Source organism: Chanodichthys erythropterus, chromosome 20, assembly GCF_024489055.1.
Source record: "Chanodichthys erythropterus isolate Z2021 chromosome 20, ASM2448905v1, whole genome shotgun sequence".
Classification (NCBI taxonomy): Eukaryota; Metazoa; Chordata; class Actinopteri; order Cypriniformes; family Xenocyprididae; genus Chanodichthys; species Chanodichthys erythropterus.
The window spans coordinates 27941198-27963573 of NC_090240.1; the positions used below are offsets into that span (position 1 = coordinate 27941198).

Here is a 22376-nt window from a genome sequence, read left to right on the forward strand (position 1 = left end):
GAAACATTGAGAAACGGCTTCTGTGTTGACTCAGTGCAGATAGGTGGTATTAAGCAACAGCCGTCATGAATCAGTGTGTTTTCGGTAGTTTTTGTACTCTATCATCGTCATGGTAAATTATTGTGTTTGTGGAGGTTGCACAAACTCCAGCCTGTCAGGACATCGAGTCCAGAGGTTTAATAACAAGAAAAAGGACGCTGCTATCTTCCGTGCCGGTGTGTTTTGAGCAGGTGAAGAGCAGGGACTTCACTTCTGCATCTGCTTCGATAAACACGTTCATTATAGACCGGAGGATTATTATCACCCCGGCGATATGATGGAGTTCAACATTGTAATACTTCTGTAAATTATTATATTAAATGAATAAACTTACATACGCGATGCTTCTTCACTGTTTTTACTTGAATCAATTTCAACACTGATACAAATTATGTTCACAAATACATACAGTCTCACACTCACACAAAACAGTTTTGAATTATGTGCTGTAATGTACTCCAATTTCATTCATGCCATGTATGTAAACTTGACTGTAAACGTATATAGCCTATATGGTCTCCTGATAACTTTCCAGATTGCATTAAGCCAACATTATGTTTGTTAATATGGCATTTGGATATTATGAGTAAATTTAATTGATTCAAGCTTTTTAAATGAATCGACGTAGTTCATAAATAGCCTATATTCATAAAATACTTGCCAGCAAAACTACCTAACATTTTACTTAATAAATTGTGATCATTCATATGTTTGTGAACAAAACAGGTTACTGAATGACAACGTTGTGAGGACGTCGTGGTAAATTTCCATTTTTTTAAGAATCTTGGCTAACGTTCCAGAAACGTCGCGGGCACGTCCTCAAAAGACGTCGCTGGTTAATGCCGCGAGAACGTTGTAGCGACGTGGTCCATAGAGTACCTCAGGGATGACGCATTTTTGTAGGCAAAACCCGGAAGCGAGTTAGCATTTTAGGGCTTCCGGTTCCAACGCCGTAAAGTCTATGGGTTTTTTTAAATGTTTTTTTGCTAAATCACCTGAAATAAGGTCTGTGGTTAACAAAGCCTCTAAATATTTTCACGTTTTGATCTATGACATAAATCACACCAGTTATAACCCGCTTGTGATTTTTTAAACCTTTACTGTGTCTTAAAAACAGCGGTTGCTAACAAATTGCTAAAAGGGACTACTTCCTTTGGCGGGGACTTTAGATGTCATCATAACAAACAGGACATTTGGACTGCATTTCTTATGAAAAAGTGGATAAGTATTAATAACAGCACAGATCATAATCAGCGAGCATGTTTTTAAATAAGTTTTTTTAAATACAGTTTGAGGAAGCTTGGTGGTGGTGACTAAGTTGATCCGCGACCATGGTGTGCTGTAGTCCGTTTATAGCCTACTGTTAGCCCTTTATATCTGACCACTTTATTTAGGCTTCAAAATCTATAAATTTTGCGTTAACTTGTAAAGATCTTGATAGACAAAACATGTAAGTGTCATAACCCTTTGTTAAACACAGAGCTTATTTTCTGCGATTTTCCTAAAGTCTATGGGAAAAATACATAGGCTTTCAACCGAGGGAACCCGTGCGCCGCTAACTTCCGGGATGGCCTACAAAAGGCACTCTGTTGGTCTCCTGATAACTTTCCAGATATGTAACTTTTTGTGTTCAAAATTAAAAAAAAAAAAAAAAATACAATGAAAATGTACAACATGAAAACATTTTCCAAACCGTGTTTTTGTCTTACCCTGAATCATTACGGTACACCTATAATAAGTGTTTATTCTGACTATATTAGACCGGTCTGGTAGTAGGAACCGCTGCGGAGTAGTATCACAGTACCTGCGTGACTCGCCATAGACATAAACAGAGAGAAGTAGCTCCGGCTATAATGTTCTTTCGCAAGATGCATGCCTTTCTGTTTAACCGTTAGAGCGCCAAAAGTTACGGACTTGTTTATATATTATAAACATGATGTGTTTGTGAATGAAGGAGATTTATTGGATGGGGCACGCGCGAGACAAATTCGAAATTTTAAACAAGCAAGTCAAACGGACTTTCGAAGAATCTGAGTACTGCGCATGCGCATCGTTTTGTTCTGTAATGGTCGACTTCCAGCAGACGGACACGGAGTAAAAGGTAAGACCTACAAATCTGCTTTTAACATCGTTTTTGCCCACGTGACACTACATATTATGTTAAGAGATTAATTATTAAAATATTAAAATTATGTTAAGAGATTAATGTTTTTAATGTTAAAATTTTAATGTAGAAATATGAAATGATTGAAAAAAATGAAACGTCTACTTTTTAACTATGAACACCGCCAAGAAGATGGCGGTAAGCCTCTAACTTAATGAGAGAGTTGAATCCTTTATTCAAACGAGTCGTTCAAAAATCCTAATTCTTTTAACCCATAGACTGTTTTTTTATTAATTATTTTTATTATTTTATTTTTATTAGGTTTAACCTAGCGACTCTGGGTAGCCTATTTGAATCATTTACTCTTCTGATTCTGTCAAAAATGCAGATATTTTTGAGGATCAAAACGCGTGTTGCTCGGAGACGCAGCGGTTCTGCTGTTTGTTCTGTTTTCTTGGACGGAGCAAAAACATTGCCTATCTATAAAAGTTAGGCTAAGTTACTCAGTAACTTTATTGAACTGTTGTATAAATGTCATATTTGCGATTGTGCAGATGTTCCTAAAAACAGCACTCTTGGTGTGATAACTCGCATATCATATTTATTATCAAAACAAAATACCGTCAGCCAAACATATAAAAAATTACACTGCTCATTTTATACTCCGTACGTATATCCTATCTGTGCCGTTCAGCTTGACCACCGCTGAAACTGGTCCTGCCAAACACATTTTTGCTCATGTGAAGATTGTTTTCGTTGATATTGAAACGGGAGTGATTTGACATAATAAATAAAAGTTCAGCATCCAAATACATTGCTAATATGGAAACATTTGAATTCATGCCGAACGATAGGCTGCTTAAGACCGTTTTTTACTTTCAGTTTCGCTTCAAATTAATTCGTTTGGGCTTATAGCTACTTATAATTTTTTTTTTCTTGTTCTGTACATGTATATTATATATTTTAGTACTCTTAGGCTTGCTTGGCTTGACTTGGTTTGGTAGCGTCAATTAAAAAAAAAAAATCTCGTTCTTTAAAAAAGGTTTGACAGCCACTCAGGGCTAATAAGGGAACTCAGGAAATTAACTTTTTTGCTCACCTGCCACTGTGGCTAGTGGTTTTCCAAAGTTACTAGCCACTCAGCATTTTCACTGGCCACAATTTTGATGTTGGTAAATTACATTTTATATGATTAAAGTTGACTTTGTTATGCTTAAATTACTTTATTTCGAGTCATTTTACTTGATTTAGAAGAATATAAAAGAACAAAGAAGCCAATTACAAAAATAGTAAATTAAAAATAATCTTTTTTCAGATACACTAGGTTTATAGATACACATATAGCCTACATTTATTTAACATCTTTTGTTGTTTGATTAACATTAATGACCTATTTAATTGGGCAGCTGAATGCATGGACGTAACTAACGCATATTATTACTCACCTGTTTACGTCCACTTAAGCCATAACCGACTGTATTCACGCGAGATACTCCACACGATGGACATTTAGACATCTGTGTGCACGCGTATTTGGCTACTCAGGCGCGAGGAGAACTGATCGCGCTCGCGACAGAGAGAGAAAGCGCACGCGACAGAGCGCTTCTGTTGTGTGTCATTTAGCGCAATTCCGCCTATCCCTCCTTCACTAACTGCATGTAAATAACGAATTGTGTGATTTGATTGTACTGTTGTGCTACGACGATCTTCGACGATGCTGTAAACTGAAATTATATTCAACCCGCCAAATTGGCTAGTGGGAGTGGCTGTCTTACCCGCCACAGCTGAAATCTACCCGCATTTGGCGGGTTGGCGGGTGTTATGCTGCGTTCACGTCACCTCGTATTTACCGGATTCTTGAAATGACAGCACGTGACGTTATATTCGGAGCTGTTCACGTCCTCGGACTGGGAATTATGCGTTTCCATGACACCACTATCAACGCCTAAATGAATCTACAGCGGTCAGGTGGTACAGCGGCCACGTGGTACATGTGGGAGCTTTCAGAAAACTCCCAGCTTACAAGCTGTAATTACGAGCTCTACGAGGACGTGAATGCTTTTTACAAGCTAGAACCCAGCTAACAGGGAACGTTTCCATAACTTTCACTAACGTTATGTTAAAGTTTTGTAAATGTTAGAAAAAAACATTTCTAAAATAATGTTTCAAGAACATTCTTTTAATGTTGTCATAGTTAAAATACGTTCTCATAACGTTGAGAGGAAACATTCTTAGAACAACATTGTTGGAACGTTCTTACCATGTTATTTGTACTTGACTGATGTTCTCATAATGTTGATCAAAAACGTTCTCATAACAACGTTCTTGTAACGTCTTTATCATGTTATTTGTACTTGACTGATGTTCTCGTAATGTTGAGCGAAAACATTCTTAGGATAACATTCTGAGAACATGCTTTTAATGTTATTATTATTTGCTAAATGTTTTCAGAATGTTATCATAATAGGTTCTGAGTACAATGTTTATAAAAAGCGTCCTTACATTGTAATCTGTACTTAATGAATGTTCTCATTATATAGAGAAAACGTTGTGAGAACAACATTGCTGTAGCCGTAACGTCTTTATGATGTTATTAATATTTGCTATATGTTTTTGAAGTTTAATGTTTTGAACGTTCTTATGTGACCATAAAATGACCCAAATTGGAACGTCCCCCTAAAGTCATATAAGGAACTTTGAACTGCAGCACTTTCATTACCAAAAGAGGACGTTTATGTCACAAATGTTCTGTAAAATGTCAGAATTTTTGTCACTTTTAGAGGACTTTTAGGCAAAGTTGAACAAGGTCACGAAACCATCGCCTTCTGCGTGTGTGTTTTATAGAAAATAATAAAGTTTTAAGTCACCGTTATAGAGGTGAGCGTTTGCTTTAGATGGGCTCTTGATTCTTGACACATAACATTAGATTTTCTCTAGCTGCTTTAACTGTGTTATCAAGACATGATAGTGATAGCAATAAATGCAAGAGAACTTCCGATCAGATGAATTGAGTTGTTTAGTGCTGATGATTTAGTCATCATCACTAAAGTCTCAAGCTGTGAATGTATTAACTGTTAGTTTTATTAATGCTTTATTATATTTATTTCTTTATACAGACAAGAGTTTTGAGGAGGGCTTTTTATTCCACCTTCAACACAGACATCATGAATCAGCGTATGATCCTCAACGATGGTGACACTAAACAAAATCTTTTTTGTGACTTTAGTAGCTGTTTTGTGATGTTCAGAGTTAATCTGTTTATCTGAAAATTTTGTCACCATTGTTGAGGATCATACGCAGAATCTTGATGTCTGTGTAAATCTGTATGATACTGTTTGAATAATTTCTGCACAATAATGAAAGCTTTCAAAATATCAAAGCATGGCAGGATTTTATACACTATCATTGGACTATAATAACATGAAAGAAAACACAATATTCAGAGACCAGAGAATACGGCCACTGTATGATGAGAAAAATAACAATGAACAATCAAATCCATATGATCAGATTTTTCTCACAATTTATTTTGCAATGCATGCTTTAAAACACAATTGCAACAATTGGAGAAAAATAATTAAAATGTAAAGGGTCAGGAGCCCAACTAAAACAAGTGCTTACCTCCATAATGGTGACATTTATAAATTTGATAAAACATCAACACCTCATAAAGAAGATTTGAATGAAAGAAACAAAGTCAGAGTGGTTTGTAATAAGTGAAGATGCAGAGATCTACAGAGATCTGTTAGTGTTTAATGTTGTTTCTGTTATCTGAGTTTTGTGTGTCACCATTGTGCTGGAGAGTAGATCCTGTGCTTCAGTCAGTGATGATCCAGAAACACTGATGCTCTGCTGCATGTTTAAAGACAGTATCTGTGTAGTTGCTGATGCAGTGATACAGCAGGTACATTAGCTCATGCATGTGCTGTTGTTTTTTGTAAAACATTTAAGAAAAAATATTTTTTGTTTGAGCAGATACTCTTATTAATCGACATTTTTGATGAGGGCAGCAGGGATGTTCCCTAAAAAAAATAAAAAATAAAATATGGTTTCCTAAATGTTCTGTGAACGTCCGCCAAATAACGTCCCCCAAACCTTAAAAGAGCTCCACATTGTGACCGTCTCTGAACGTTCTGGGAACATTATTAGACAACTTCCTTAACACCAGTGGGGATGTTTTGAGAATGTTCTGGGAACGTAAAATGTCTAGTGGGGAAGGGTGTTGTGAACGTTCAGAAAATAATGTTTTCATAACATTTCCAAAATGATAGAATGGAATGTTCCTCTATCGTTCACATAAACCAAGAAAAAACGTTCTTAAAAACAGTTAATTTGAACGTTCCAAAAATATTACAAAATAACGTTTTTATAACATTTCCAAAATTATAGAATGGAATGTTCCTCTAACGTTAACATAAACCAAGAAAAAACATTCTTGATACATTAAAAAACTGGACGTTTTGAACGTTTAGAAAACATTCCAAAATAACGTTTTCATAACTTAAAGAGAATGTTAACAAAACGTTCTGACAACTCCTTTTTGTTAGCTGGGAATCTCGTAACTACAGGAATTACAAGGCCGCGTGAACGCACCTTTAATTTCAGGCCCTGCAGCCACTGCTTTATATGTTGCTTATGCGTCGGAAAACACAAAATGATGTTTTATTAACAAAATTCGGGAGGAGCAACGTTCAAATAATCTGACTACTCATCACGTCATCTCGGCCAGCTGTCAGCAATCAGTAATCAACATATCTACCCAATCAGCACGAGTGAAAGCATAAGACATGGTCGACTCACCTAGGCTACGTTCACACTGCAGGCTGAAACGACCCAATTCTGATTTTTTTGCCCCTATGCGACCTGTATCTGATCTTTTCATGACAGTCTGAACGACACAGATCCGATCTTTTCAAATGTGACCCAGGCCACTTGGGTATGTGGTCCTGAATCCGATACGTATCCGATCTTTTGAAATGCGACAGACCACATGTATCCGACCCGTACGTCATTGATACACTACAAATGTCATAATTTTGCGTTGAAGTAGGCGGGAACGAGAAGATAAACAACAACCATGGAGGACGATGCTGCTGAGACCAGTCAATGGAAGGGAAGCGAGGTCACAGATTTAATTAATATTTGGGGTGACAGCTCTATTCAGGCCAAACTCGAGGGCTCTTATCGGAACCGGGCGGTTTAGGAAAACATTTCCAGCAAAATGGCAGAGCGTGGTTACAGACGATCCTAGCTCCAATGCCAGCGAAAAATAAAAAGCCTCCGAGCCAAATACAAGGAGGTTAAAGCCTGGAACAAACGAAGTGGCCGTCTACTTCCGCAAACAACGAGTGACGTCGTTGACCGTTGCGTACTCTTCTGCGCATGCGGGTCACTTTTGGGTCATTTCACGTTCACACAGGAGATCACAAAAGGTCGCATTTAATTGAAAATGTGAACGGCCTTGCAAAAACGAATTTTTTCAAAAAATCGGAATTGAGCATTAAGCCCTGCAGTGTGAACGTAGCCCTATATTCCTCGACAGTTTGACAGCATCTGACCCGCCCTAAGTTCCCACCATGTCCGAAATTAATCTCTTTGTGTCCGATGAAGAATTTTTCGTCCTCTAGGAATCTTTGTCACAATCCTCTGGCCTTACTAGGAGCAATTAAGTTACACCGCCGCCGATTCATCTCGGGGGAGCGTCAGCCCAAACAAACGGGTCCCCGCATGCCAAGACGCCGAGGCCGACTCTCGTCACTGCGGTCGAAACACCCGCGATCTCCTTCTGTGTATTCCTAGTCCTGCCCATTCTATCATTCCTGCCATAAAGAAATGGACAACAAGGCAGTCGAGCACCAAGCTCAAGTCTCGGGCAATGCCGCCTCCTCCCGCGAAGGAACGGGCCTTGTTCCAGCATCAGGCCGCCGCAGCAGGCCTTCAGCAAGCCAGAGCCGCGCCGCAGCGCAGATTCAATCCCAGCCAGCTCGGACTTTCCTCCCCATCGACTCAACCCCGTAAAAGCACAGTTAAAATCCTTCTCGTTTTCCGTCCCTGAATTAATTTCCACATTATGACATCTGTATAAATGCTGATCGGGGAAATTCACGTTTTAAACTGTTTCTGTAAAGTTTGCCGTTCTAATTAACGTGCTGCTTGTGGTTTAAACACTCAATCAGCTGTATATGCTCGTAGCCTATGACGTTCAGATTGCACGCACGGTCGCATAGATTCATTGAAACAACTTATTGTCATCGCTGTCCTGCGATTCATCAACAAATCGCTTAGAATATGTATTTCTGTTTCGAAGTATAAGCACAGCTTCACTATTGGAGACGCAGAGACTGGTAGGACAAATTCTTTTCAAATCATTATTTTGATGCATTTAAATAAATCTTACCGTTCCCTTTTCGTCTGTATCCGTTTTATAGCGAGCAGAAATCTGTAAGTAACTTAACAAACCATAGACAGATAACCAATGAATAAACTAATTACATTACAGTTTGGAAAGTATGGAATTGAGTACTTTCAAGGTCTGGATGGAAAATATAATAAATATAAATAAACAATATTAAACAAGCAGCATGTCCATGGTTAAATGTTAGTGATTGTTGAAAACAATTAAATAAATTCAAGGTGCACGTTTTTATTATGCAAAGCTCTGTCTTTTACAAATGTGACTCAAACCAGCAACAGTTAAAAGAACAAGGATCATCCAAATCATATTGTACCTCGTTTGATGTGGAATGATTATCAAACAGCAATGATAGTACAACAGTGTCATTTACAGTATCAAACCATTGTGTCAGAGGTGAAGATGCGGGTTTAAAGGATTTCAGGCTGCTTCTGAGAAAATAAGAACATGTAAAATGTTTAATAATCTATCTCTCGGCCCTGCACTTTCGCAGAGCTCAGGTTTCCAATCGCCCCGAATAAACGATGGGTCCAGCCACGACCATTGAATTTCTGGGATTTAACTTGAATACAGTTAATTTCCAGGCATAAGGAATCAATAGGACATTTATGTTCGCTTCCACCTTCCTAAACAGTCCAAACTGTTCTAAACAGGAATTACTATCTTCGATCAGCTACTTAAACTTCATGATGTGAGTATTTCCACAAGGCCAATCTTTCATCTTACATCCTCACTCTTGTATCTTCAATTCATGTGCTAGAAACAAGCGTCAGGCCACAGCAGCAGCAAGCCTGGGTCGTGCCCCAGATTCCCCACTTTCCTCCTCCATCCGCTTGGCCACACACCGCGGCTTTCACCGGCGCCGCACACCATCCAACAATGCCTGCCCCTCTTGATAAATGCCTTCCCTCCTAACGTGAGGATGCCTCTACTAGCGGAGCAAGCTCAGCCGTCTCAGCCATTTCATGCCACCATCTCTCACCCTACCTCTCTTTTGTCTTTGGTCTACAGTGTCAGCTACAGACCTTAGCGTGAGGCTGCCTCCGCTATCGCAGCAGGCCTAGACATCCTATTTTCCCCAGCTTTCCTCTTTTTCTAACCACCCTGTTCCTTCCCAGGCTCCAGCGGCCAACCCGAGCAAGAGGCTGCCTCTGCTAACGGTGCAGGCCCGGACACCCCAATTTCCCTTTCTCAGTTTCCCTCTTTTCTAATCTCCTCATCCCTCCCCTGGCTCCAGGGGCCGACCCGAGCGTGAGGCTGCCTCCGCTATCGGCACAGGCCTAGACGTCCTACTTTCCCTTCCTTCCTTTTCTAACCACCCTGTTCCTTCCCAGGCTCTAGGGGCAAACCCGAGCGTGAAGCTGCCTCCGCTAACGGTGTAGGCCCAGATGCCGCAATTTCCCTTTCTCAGTTTCCCTCTTTTCTAACCTCCTCATCCCTCCCCTGGCTCCAGGGGCCGACCGAGCATGAGGCTGCCTCCGCTAACGGCCTCGGTCCCGGCCTTTCTTCCTCCTTGCTCTGTCCCACAAGCAAACGCAGTTCACCCTGTCTACTACACTGATGCCCATCCCACCAAAGCCCTGGAACCAAACCATGTTGCCAACAACATCAGATCCTCTTAGAAATTCAAGCTGTTGTCACCAGAGGTGGACCCATTCTCAACCCCGGTACCTTATTCTGAGCTGATATTTCCATAAACCACCCGCAAAAAACTCTCCTTGACACCTCTCTACTTCATTCTTCAAGCTGCCTCCCCTAGAACCCTATAATCCATTCTGCATAGGAGCAGCAACTACAGCCACCCAAAAAAGGCCACTCCCAGCATCAGATTCAAACATTTGGTCACTGGAAGCTTAAGAACTACATCCGATCTAATCTCTTCCATATTAAAGAAGCCCAACGAACACCTATCGGTTAGTTTCAGCTCCAGCTCGTTCTCTCACACATACCTGCAAGCCGCCATATCCAACTCAACTAATACCATCATTCCAATACAACGGAAAATTACTATCATTGCCGCAGCAGTGATGTCTCCTCGGCTCCCGCAGGAGCTCAGTTCTGGCTAATTCCTCCACTGCCGCAGCAGTGTTGTCACCTCGGCTCCCGCAGGAGCTCAGTTCTTCAGGCCAACTTCTCCACTGCCGCAGCAGTGATGTCGTCTCGGCTCCCGCAGGAGCTCAGTTCTGGCTAATTCCTCCACTGCCGCAGCAGTGTTGTCACCTCGGCTCCCGCAGGAGCTCAGTTCTTCAGGCCAACTTCTCCACTGCCTCAGCAGTGATGGTGCCTCGGCTCCCGCAGGAGCTCAGTTCTGGCTAATTCCTCCACTGCCGCAGCAGTGTTGTCACCTCGGCTCCCGCAGGAGCTCAGTTCTTCAGGCCAACTTCTCCACTGCCGCAGCAGTGTTGTCACCTCGGCTCCCGCAGGAGCTCAGTTATTCTGGCTTTTCTCTCCACTGCCGCTGCAGTGATGTCGCCTCGGCTCCCGCAGGAGCTCAGTTCCTCTGGCTGTTCTCTCCACTGCCGCAGCAGTGATGTCGCCTCGGCTCCCTCAGGAGCTCCGTTCCTCTGGCTGTTCTCTCCACTGCCGCAGCAGTGATGTCGCCTCGGCTCCCGCAGGAGCTCCGTTCCTCTGGCTGTTCTCTCCACTGCCGCAGCAATGACGTCGCCTCGGCTCCCGCAGGAGCTCAGTTCTGGCTAATTCCTCCACTGCCGCTGCAGTGTTGTCACCTCGGCTCCCGCAGGAGCTCAGGTCTTCTGGCTATTTCTCCACTGCCGCAGCAGTGATGTCGCCTCGGCTCCCGCAGGAGCTCAGTTCTTCAAGCCAATTTCTCCACTGCCGCAGCAGTGATGTCGCCTCGGCTCCCGCAGGAGCTCAGTTATTGTGGCTAATATCTCCACTGCCGCAGCAGTGATGTCACCTCGGCTCCCGCAGGAGCTAAGTTAGTCTGGCTAATTCCTCCACTGCCGCAGCAGTGATGCTGCCTCGGCTCCCGCAGGAGCTCAGTTCCTCCAGCTATTCTCTCCACGGCCGCAGCAGTGATGTCGCCTCGGCTCCCGCAGGAGCTCAGCGCTGTCTAATGTCTTCATCCATATGACGAGAAATCTACCGGTCCTTTACTAACCCCCCCAGCAGCGCATTCAGCCTAAGCAAGGCAATTTTGGGGGTCATCAATGATGTTCCGCCTGCTGTCCTGCATTTGTTTGCAATTTTTGGGGGAGTACATGGGTTCGGGCCAAAATACCGAGCTCGGAGCCCTCTCCTCGGACAGCACGCCAAATACGCATACTATGCATACTATTTACTATCTGATTATTTGTAAGTGTGAACTCGTGAAACACGGCATGGACCACTTTTGGTGTTATATGAGAGGGGGATCCCCAAATGAGGTGCGGATCAGATTTCGGAGGTTCCGGTTCCAGCATGTCCCGGCACAAATTAAGGGCTTCCCGGCACAAATTAAGGGCTTCCTGCCACTGTTCAATCAAATCAAATATGTTATTTGGCTTTCAGTGACATTATGAAAGCTGCAGTCCGTAACTTTTGGAGCTTTAGCGTTAAATAAACTAAACTGCAGGCGTCTTGGTACTGCAGGTACTGTACTCCGCAGCGGTGTCAACTCAAACCAGATAGTCCAAATATAAACACTTATTATAGGCGTGTCATAGTGATTCAGGATAAGACAAAAACACGGTTTGGAAAATGGATTCAAGATGTAGGCTATACTCACTGATTAAATCTGGTAGCCTATATTTTAAATACAAAAAAGTTACGGATTTTATATTAATAATAATAAGAAGAAGAAGAAGAGGAAAACACAGATGTGAATTATACATATTGTTATTATTAATACAGAATAATAATCAGCATACTTTCAATAAAGACATCCCTTTTTGTGTGTGTGTGTTGGGGGTTGGTGTTGTCGGTATTTCGGGGGGGCGGTAAAGGACCTGGATAATGGATAGGGGGGGCTGGCCCAAAAAAGGTTGAGAACCACTGGTTTAACACATCCTTACTGAATTAAATTACTAATTTTGCTTTAAAAAAGAAAAAAATGACTGACCCCAAACATTTGAACAGTAGTAGCCTATATATTGTTACAAAATATAAACCACAGAAACGTTTCAATACAAACCATGTTTTAAATCTATGTCTGTAACCTGTGCACTCTGAACCACTCCAAGCAGGACTTAAACACTGGTCGATGGCAAGGGAGGCGGGCCCAATAACAAGAACACCAAGTTTACCTGCACAGTTCTCACTAGCTGGTCTCAGTTACAAGTCCAACTACTAACTCCACAGTTTGATATAAGGTGCGTTCACGCGGCCTTGTAATCCCTGTAGTTACGAGATTCTAGCTCGTAGAGCTCGTAATTACAGCTTGTAAGCTGGGAGTTTTCTGAGAGCTCCCACATGTACCACGTGGCCGCTGTACCACCTGACCGCTGTAGATTAATTAAGGGTGTTGCTAGTGGTGTCATGGAAACGCATAACTCCCAGTCCAAGGACCAAAAGGACGCGAACAGCTCCGAATCATAGACTGTAAAAAAAGATGGACGACGCGACGTCGCTTCCTTCCATTGTATTGAACTGAAGCCAAAATGGGCTGATGAATGGGCGCTGACACGTTACGCAATACGTCAAAAAAAAAAAAGTTTGGAGCCTGGGCATGCGCAGAAGGAATCGTCAGTTGAGCCGGAGGCGGAGGCGCGATATCAAACTTCCGCCCAGACGACTGCGTCATCATTCTAGTATTTTAAATAGACTATAAAAATTATACACAATTTAAAAGTCTACCTATAAAATAATAGGCTATTCTGTTTCTAGAGCAATAATATTTTTGAAACAGCAAATTCAGTAGATAAAATCAATATAATATGCCTCTAGAAACAACTCTAAATCGTCAGAAACGGTCCTGCCATTTTAAATCAAGTTCAACTAACGTTACAGGAGATCGATTGCTGTAATTAGAGTAAGCTATCATTAGTTTTGTCCTGCTAATTATTATTTTATACCCATAAAAATAATAAGTAACTGCCAGATAACGATCACCTGCTTTTTCCCGACATGGTTAACATTAGGTGTGTTATCTTAACTAATAACATTTATTAATAAGCTTATAACGCCCACATTTGATGTTACAGAAAAAAGTTCAGTGATCCGTCAGATCCTGTAGGTCGGTTAGTACAGTTTACTGCTGAACAACTCATTTTGTTGGTGTTAATGACAAAGAAATCGAAAATTAACAGTTAGTTAATACATCTTCAATCTCCCCTCGAAGCTCCGACAGTCCTCAGACAACCTGTCAATCAACTTCGAATCATGACGACACGCCCCGTTTTTATAGAATCAAATTGCTAGCTAAAATCTAAATCATCACAAAAACGAACAATTGAATATATATCAGTGTGATAACAACTACCTTAAATGACCAAAACCATCTTTCAGAAAGTTTTATTTGAAGCAGAATTTATTTTTAAGTTTTCACTGAAGTCTCATTCGACTGCATTGAGAGGGCGGGGTTTATGACCTGTACTGCATCCAGCCTCCAGGGGGCAATCAAAGAGCCCACGGCTTCACTTTTCAGAACGTATGAGACACACCCGCTCCGATTATAACGTCACGTGTTGTCATCTCAAGATTCCGGTAAATACGAGGTGACGTGAACGCAGTATAATTTGTCAGACAAAACCGCACATTGAACATTATGATTGGTCAGATCGGCTGTTAGTCCAACTCCCAGCAAAGAGTGAATTATTGATAGCACTTACACATGTTGGAATTTTTTTTTTTTTTTTTTTTTATACATTACACTTGTGATGGGAGAAACAAATTTTTTCAAAGCTTTGAAACAACTGAACCAGTTACTTTGCAAAATGATTCACTGTATCGAAGCATTTGAAACCACACACTGTTTTTCACAAATTATTACATTATTTGCTAACTGCATTCTTCTGATATTGTAATTTTGACATGCATTCTCTTTAAAGCTGCTTTGAAACGATATGTATTGTGAAAGCGCTATACAAATAAATGTGAATTGAATTGAATCGTCAAAATATTTGGTATGTGAACAAAATTGCATGGAGATATATATTCACATTTCATTTTCACAACACACTTTACAAAAATATGTTCAGAGATTAACATTTGCTCTGTTGTAAGTATAAACCCTCTGGGTTCTACTCGCACCACCTCCGAGTGGGACCTGAACACATAACCTGATTTTGCTGAGTTCAACATGTTCCTGGGTCAAGATATTTTGTTGATCCTGGAACAACATTCAAATCAACCAATCAGAATTGAGGGACAAGTTTACAGATTATGTCAAGTTTAGGCTTAAAATCATGAATTGGTGCTTCTACATCAGTGTTATTCATCTATCATTTCCCTCTGATTTTTGGGATAAGACCCCCACTGTCGCTCAAACTTGCATGCACGCATTCCGGTCTGTTCTGTTTATGCAGTTTTTCTTTGACTGCCTTGTGAATCGACGCCCCCAGAGCACGATTGCCACCTTGTGGATAAAATAAAATCAACTGCGCATATGCAACCTGTGTATACATGTACGCGCGGTTACAAAAATTTGGCAGTGCACGTACTCTTCTGATGACGAAAATCTTGTCACGTATGGAGTTTCTTTTGTGTCTTTTTTATTCAAACAAACATATTGTGTTTGAGAGTAAAACTAATCATTTTGTAATTAAAAAATATATATATTGCAAAAAAAGTCTTCTTAAGGTTCAAAAATAAAAAGTTGATAACAGAATTATTTGCAGTGCGTGTAAATCTTTAAAAACCTTTATTTTTTTTTTGCACTTTGAGAACTTTTCATCCCAAACCCACACATTTTTCTCTCTTTTCTGCTGTCTTTTTTGTGGGTCAAAATATTTTGCTTGCAAGCTGAAAAGTTTTGCAAGTTGAAAAGTTTTGCGAATTGAAAAGTTTTGTTTGCACGTGAAGCTGTAGCTCAGTGGGCGGTCTCTACCAACCAGGATGAAAGGCATTTTTCTATTGGTCACCCTCGATTGAAGTGACAAGTTGGCCACGCCCACTACGGTTTCCCGCCGCTGCTGCTGCCACCGAGAAGAGAAGCGAGAATGGCGAGCAACAGGTCGTTTACTGGGTAAGATAACTAATTTCAATAGTATGTTCCTGCACAACCGGAGGCTGCAGTTTCAGGACCCTAGTTTTTCGTGACAGCGCCACCTACCGTACTGGATGATATAGCGATGGCTGCAGTTTCAGAGAGGTTAATTACTAAGTGTGCTTTGAGTCACAATTTTAAATTTAAACATGAATTTACACAAAATATAAATGAAAATTGTATATCAATTTTAAAACAATTGTAAAAAATGGAGAACTTTAAGTCTTAGTCTCTTGAATTATACAGTATATTGATTAACCTCCTTAAAGTGAATTAGCTCATTATCAAGTAAGTTAAAGTTGGAATCAGCGTATGCAGTCACTAAATTACAGCCGGTATTTTAAAGGTTGTTGAGAGGCAAGACAAGACACAAGAATGATTCAAGAATGTTTGTTTGTTTGTTTATTTATATGTATGTCATTTTTGCGACAACAGCACCAAAGCGAACCCCTTTTCCATCAGTTGCTGCATGGATACAATGGCTGTAGGCTTCAACTCTAGAGAAAGATAGAGTCAGAGAGAGAGAGAGAGAGAGACAGAGAGAGATAAATAAGAAACATTTGTTTAACATATTCAACTGGAATGTATATTATATATATTTTATACTTAAATATGGTAAAACAACAAATATTAAGCCACTATTCACACTAATACATTAAGCTGCAGGTAAATCTTACAAACCTTACATCAACCATGCTCTTGTCATCTGATAAGTTTAATTAATGTGCTGGCTAGATTCACTTATAATACACTTCGGTAAGTTGGTTTTATATTCGCACATTCGGGCTGCCGCTTTCAATAACTTTGTGAATCTGCATTAAAAAAGGCTAATTTAATTTTTTTATCGTTACTGACTGTTATGAGCACAAAGTACAACACAATTTTCTGTAGAACTCGACAGCAAACAAACACACTTACCTCTATGGAGTGCTGTGACGTCATCGTCAATCTGAGGAACCATCTACAAAGTGCAAGTTTCGATTGACAGCGTGATAAAGACTCACTGTCCATGGTACTTAAGTCTAGTGATGGGACGGTTGATACCGAGGCTTCGAGGCACATATTAATTAATTTAGATGAGATTAGTTTATATTAGATATAAATGATTCAAGACAAAAGTTATTCCGGATGTCACGGACTTACGAAGCTTTGGTCAAGTGCTTTTTCAAACCGTAGATCTGTGATTTAGATGATTTAGATATGGTGGAGAAACAAGTCTGACCACCAGATGTCGCTAATGCGCACTATGTGGAACTGGAACTGTGTGTATGCATCAAAACAGCCTTAAGCCTTTGATACTAAACCTTTTCAGTTAAAATGACTTCATTAAACACTTTTCATTTGTTCTTTACATTAATATAAATATTTTACAACTTCTTTTGAAAGGCTGTGAGTGTGTTTTCAAAAGCTATTGAACTGGAACTATGTGTGTCAAAACAGCCTTAGACCTTTGATACTGAACTTTTCAGTTAATATGACTTCATTAAACACTCTAACATCAAGATGGAAATATCCTTAAGGCAGACAATATTTAAGGACGAAAAATACTTCAAAATACCAGGCTACATACAGCATTTCAGTGTGAATCGGTTCATTGTTCATTTGTACTCTGAGTTGAGGATCAGCATTCTTGTGCATCATTTGTGAAGTAAGTCTCCTGTGTCCCTCTATCTTGATGCCACTGGTGGTGTAGTGTCAAAAATTCCAGAACAGCCAAAACCGGTGTTGTACTATGCACTCACTCTTCCAGGAAATGCAGGTCGAGATGCACCACCACTGCCTATTTGTGAAACACTCTCCAATGAAGCACTCAGTACCACCAATCACATTTTGGCTCATGCAATTCACTTTGCATTTATCAAAGTACACCCAAATAAAAATTCACCAGGTCGAAACTGATTATAGCTGGGCAATAATAAGTGTGATGCTTGCTTTCAACAAAGAGCACATCAGCACTTACCTCAACAGAGCATATGACTTCTGCATGAACAAAAAAAATCAGTGGATGAAATGAAGTCATATACTGTACTACACATTTGCTCTGCTCACATCCTGAAAGCTGTCAGACAGGCAATCTGTAGGCAAACAGATGACAAAGGACTGAGATACTTTGCCACATATGCTTTCGCAAGACTTCAAAATGCCAGCAACATGACTTAATAAAGAAAGGTGTTCCGTGCATTATGTGCCTTGCTCACAACCCAACAAAACACAGACCTCGTCAAAGAGAGTCTGCATATTTGGAGAGTGTCAATTCAAGATCCAAAGAGGAGCCATGGAAGAAACTCCCCAATCTGAAGACTGGGAAATGTGTGAAAGTGAAGACAGAACACATGCAATGACCATCAGTGCCAAATCACCATTCTATGCCTTTTTTCAGCAGATTATGAAAGAGGTGAAGGAAGAAATGGTTGATGATGACACAGGGTTGGCAACAGAAGACAACCCATACTTTTGTCCAGGCATTCTCACAGTCCTCTTTGATATGTACCTTGCTATCTTTCCTCTTTGGAGTGGCTTGCTGTTGGGAGACCTGATGGATGAATGTCATGAACAGTACATGGAGACAACAAAGAAACAACCAAAAACAAGAGATGCCAACTGTCACATTGAAAGGTGGTTTGGAATTGTCAAACATTCCATAATGCATAAAGAAAGAAAAGTCAAAACAGGGACATTCATAAGAAAAATGCACAAGTCTCTACAAGCGAGGTATACAGAGCATATCATCAAGCATGAACTTCCTCAAAAGCTTTTGCGGCAACCTGAGGAACCTTTGAACCTTGATCAATCTCAAGAAACTTGGAAGAAGAAGGAAGACCGTTTCCCATCCACCAAATCCAAATTCTTTTCTGTTCCACATAAAATACCTGCTCCCCAAAAAGAGGATCAAGAAGGATGTGGAAATGGAAACTTCAAGTTCTGATGCATGTCAGCGTCCTGCAGATGGACTCCATGTAGATGAACAGGTAATGAAGTCATTAGAACAAAACGTTAAACTATTAATTGCATATATGAAGGTACGCTATTATTTACTCTATGAACTTCATATCATTACAGATCCAGATGCTATTGAAGAAGAAGGAACATACAGAGCTGCTAGTTGTTGTAATTGTTCAGACTCCTAGCCAAGATCTCAAGTTCCTTTTACATCACAAGGAATTCAATGCACTGAGGCCACATGAATGGTTATTTGGAGAGGTACACATTACAGAACAAAAATCTAAATGCATAATTACAATTATATTTGTATGTAACAGTAAATGTTGTCCTCAATGTATGTCAATCAAGTAATGTGATTCAAATTGAAATGCTTTATCATTTTAGACTATTGAGTGCTATTTCATAACTGTACTTAATAAGGAGGATGCAAATCTCTACCAGCTAAGCCATGATACCACAGGCGTCATTTTAAATGGCACAAGAGAGCAGATGGAACAGCAAGGATTTTGAAAAGTGAGTGCAACTACTTATGATATTTAATTTTCACATGTACACTGCACAGACATGATCTTTTAAATTTTTGATAAACAGGTCAACTTAGAGCAATATGATGGGGTCATCACTTTTGTCAATATCACCAAAAATCACTGGAGGTTTGTGGTAAGTAAAAGAGTGCTAATTTCAATGATAAGCTACTACATATGCCCATTTAGACATGTTTGATCTTTCAGTGACATTTATTTGCTAATTTATTTGTTTCTTTTTATCCAATTTAGTTTGTATATGCTCAGACTGACACCCTTTTCATGCTTGACTCTCTGAGTGGTACAAATGAAATGAAATGAAAAGGCATGCCAAAAATTCGGGTATGATAGTCTGTTTTAAAAAAGATATTTAGCATGTGTAGATCCAAAACAGTAATAATGGAAACTAAGCAAAGTTCATGTTGTGTAAGACTACCATAATCACACACTGCAAAAAGAATTACCCCCAAAAGAGGAGCAATGCATTAAGTGTGAACGCAAAGAAATACGTCACAAAGATGATCAATGCTCAAACTGTGGATACAGACAAAGAGATCCAGTAGATGTGCTCTACGACTGGGTATTGTTTATCCGGCTGTTGACTTTTCGTTTTAAGTGAAAGCATGTGTTTTCACAACTACATTTAATAATTACAACACTGTGCAAATAAATCTAACAACATTTCCTATTTTCCTCCCAGGTTCAATGTGAAATTTGTCTGAGGTGGTATCGTCTCAACATTAAAGTGCCAGCACAGGAAGAACCATGGACTTGTGATTTGTGTCTGTAAGCTATTCAGTTAGAGGAGCTTATGCTGAAAGTGTTCTTACATTGTAAGAAAAAATGTTTTGCCTATTTGATATGTTATGTAAATGCTTTACACTTTTTTAGTATTTGGTATAAGCTTCATATTGTTGTGTTGCTTGTTGTCCTCTGCTGGTCTTTTATGTGAATGAATTTTGGGGGAAGAAATACTTGCATTTGGGAGGTTGAAATATTTGAGATATAGGGTAGTTTACTTTTTATTATCTACAAAAACATTTAAAACACCTGTTGTTTTTTTTCTTCTTTTTTTTCATAATTAGGAAGCAAGTGAAGTGATATGAACAATGTAAGGGTATTCAATAACAACCTCTTTTACTTTAAGAAAGTGTTGTGGTTTATGCTCTATGTAAAAAAATGACTTGTCAAAGATCTTTGATTACAGAAGTATTTTTACTTTATTGTACAAGGAGATAGCCTCTTCAGGAGACCGCTCCTGATTTCTGCTATCGTCTCACTATATATACAGGCAAAAGCCCTTCGCCATACATTTTATAGATATTCTGAGAAATGTAACATTTACCATGTGACACATATTCTTCAGCTTGAAATATACATTTCCATACATGTAAACACATTCCTAAATTTTCTCATGCAGCATACTTTTTTACTGTATGATTATATTTGTGGAGTGAGACATGCTTATATTATGCTGTATTATTATCAATTTTACTATAATAAAATCTTCTTCAAAGGCAACTATACATTCGTGTTTTACTTTCTTATTATTTTGAACATTATTTTGTTTGTTTTTATAAAAAAATTCATAATCATTTATAGTTATGTATGCAGTTGTCATTGATTTATCATTATTATGGTAGTACTTTAAAACATAAATAATACAGATACAAAACATAAATTACTCGTTAATCAAACATACTCAAACATACTCATAGTGTTTAATATAGTAATATTGACTGTAAAAGTGTAGTTTGTACCCTTAAAGTGTAATAAAGCTATTTTGTATTGACACATTTCTAAAATTAATATCTTTTGAAAAAAGCATCAGAACAGTCTAAAAGAAGTTGCAAAATATATATCTCAATTTAAAGAACACAGTCACAGTGTTTAATATAGTAATATTTACTGTAAAAGTGTAGTTTGTACCCTTAATGTGTAGTAAAGCTATTTTGTATTGACACACTATTAAAATTAGTATCTTTTGAAAAAAGCATCATATCAGTGTAAAAGAGGTTGCAAAATATTTATCTCAATGTAAAGAACATAGTCATAGTGTTTAATGTACAAATGTTGCCTGGAAAAGGATACTTTTTACTCTTAAACTGTAATAAAGCTATTTTGTATTGACACACTTATAAAATTAATATCTTTTGAAAAAAGCATCATATCAGTCTAAAAGAAGGTGCAAAATATTTATATCAATTTAAAGAATATAGTCATAGTGTTTAATGTACAAATATTGCCTGGAAAAGGATACTTTTTACCCTTAAACTGTAATAAAGCTATTTTGTATTGACACATTTCTAAAATTAATATCTTTGGGAAAAAGCATCATATCAGTCTAAAAGAAGTTGCAAAATATTTATCTCAATGTAAAGAACACAGTCATAGTGTTTAATATAGTAATATTTACTGTAAACATGTAGTTTGTGCCCTTAATGTCTAATAAAGCTATTTTGTATTGACACACTTCTAAAATTAATATCTTTTGAAAAAAGCCTCATATCAGTCTAAAAGAAGTTGAAAAATAGTTATCTTAATGTAAAGAACAGTTGAAAAGTGTTTAATGAAGTCATATTAACTGAAAAGTTCAGTATCAAAGGTCTAAGGCTGTTTTGATGGACACACAGTTCCAGTTCAATAGCTTTTGAAAACACACTCACAGCCTTTCAAAAGAAGTTGTAAAATATTTATATTAATGCAAAGAACAAATAAAAAGTGTTTAATGATAATTTTAACTGAAGAAGTTTAAAACATAAATGACACACACAAACAAAACATAAACGACTGGTTAATCAATCTACTTAATACAGGATTTCAGAGTAAAAGTAAACTTGGTCGCATATTCACAGATTCCAATTTCCCGGATCAATAACGTGTGCGCTAAACGCTGTTACTACACAAATAACACCTCTTTTTAATCGTAGTAACATAGACAAGCAGCAACAGCCTTATTTTCCTCAAAACCAGCTTTCATCCGCAGTGGAAAACACGCACTGATCTCTATACGCACACGGCTAAGAGACAGAATGGAAGGAACCGTCTGCAAAGTCCTACGAAACTCCAAATACTTTACTTCAAACAGTCAAGAACCTCACTGTAATACAATGTTGGTGATTTCTGTGCAGGATTCCACACCATGCACCCCCCTTCACCGCTGGAAAAAAAAAATCACGAACGTGGGCTATATAAAGGTATCTGTCACAT

At 39.1% G+C, this 22376-nt stretch overlaps 1 long non-coding RNA gene across 2 annotated transcripts; it reads left to right on the top strand.

The window, feature by feature from the left end:
* Positions 1 to 13711: 13711 nt before the first annotated feature.
* LOC137009738 (uncharacterized) lies at positions 13712 to 20680 on the top strand. 2 transcript variants are annotated; one of them, XR_010892952.1, is made up of 6 exons: positions 13712 to 18668; positions 18760 to 18900; positions 19027 to 19155; positions 19234 to 19302; positions 19419 to 19746; positions 19867 to 20680. It is a non-coding gene; the product is annotated as an uncharacterized lncRNA (long non-coding RNA). The 2 variants fall into 2 exon arrangements; XR_010892951.1 differs by having other exon boundaries at positions 19419 to 20680.
* The last annotated feature ends 1696 nt before the right edge of the window (positions 20681 to 22376 follow it).